We start from the raw sequence: 988 nt of genomic DNA, 5'->3' as shown, positions 1-988 counted from the left end.
ATCAAATAAAATATTTATCAGTTATCTATTCAACGTATTTTGGTAACGTGATCCATAACAACCTGGTATTTGGTATACATCCATATTATATAATCATGTAACTATGATATCAGCACGGAGTACGACCCACGATTATAAACGGTTATAGCAAGCGATACTCCACATTATCATAGATATTGTCTATAATATTATCTATAATATTTATTAGTAATCGAAAATCAGTCTAATCAGACAACACTGTTTCCTTCGATGTTCATCAGACAGGACCTGGTATGTAGCGGGGTCGTGGGGATTACACGTGTGTATGGATATGTGACAGTAATGGTCCAATCACTTATAATATGACAATAAGTTATTGTAGCGAGTAGGTACAATGGTTATCGCTATTATACTTTGGGTTCGACCGATATCGAGTTTATTACTTTTAGCTTCTGGTCTTTATAATTGATAAGTATATTATGAGAAGTGCAGCAGTGCCGCAATCACTTTTAGTGGGGCGCACGGTGGACGCCCTGCTAAATGGGCATTTTACAATACATTTAGGGGCACAACTTATAAGCTTACTGTACTTGAAATGATTTGAAAAGTGTAATATCTATTACTCTGGGGCATAAAAATCCAAATTGCTGCGGTATCTACCGACTAGGTATAACACATTTAACACACAAACACCTGCCAAAACTACCCAACTTTGAGGAGTTATATCTCATCAACGGATTAATGAAAAATGAAAATTTAAACGTGATAATTCATAAAAAAAATAGCTTTATTAATTTATGAAATTAAAAGTATAGGTTACCATTTGAAAATCAGAAGTTGATAGTGTTTTTTCTAATAAATATGAGGGTGAAAAATATAAAAAAATTATATAATTCTAGAACAGCGTAGATCTAAAATTTTGAAAAAAAAAAAAATTTGAAAAAAGTGAATACTTTTTGAGATAATGAGTGTTTTACGCTTAATCAATCACCCTGTATATTTTTTAATT

Source organism: Acyrthosiphon pisum, chromosome A2, assembly GCF_005508785.2.
Source record: "Acyrthosiphon pisum isolate AL4f chromosome A2, pea_aphid_22Mar2018_4r6ur, whole genome shotgun sequence".
Classification (NCBI taxonomy): Eukaryota; Metazoa; Arthropoda; class Insecta; order Hemiptera; family Aphididae; genus Acyrthosiphon; species Acyrthosiphon pisum.
Note: the sequence above shows the minus strand (reverse complement) of the source record.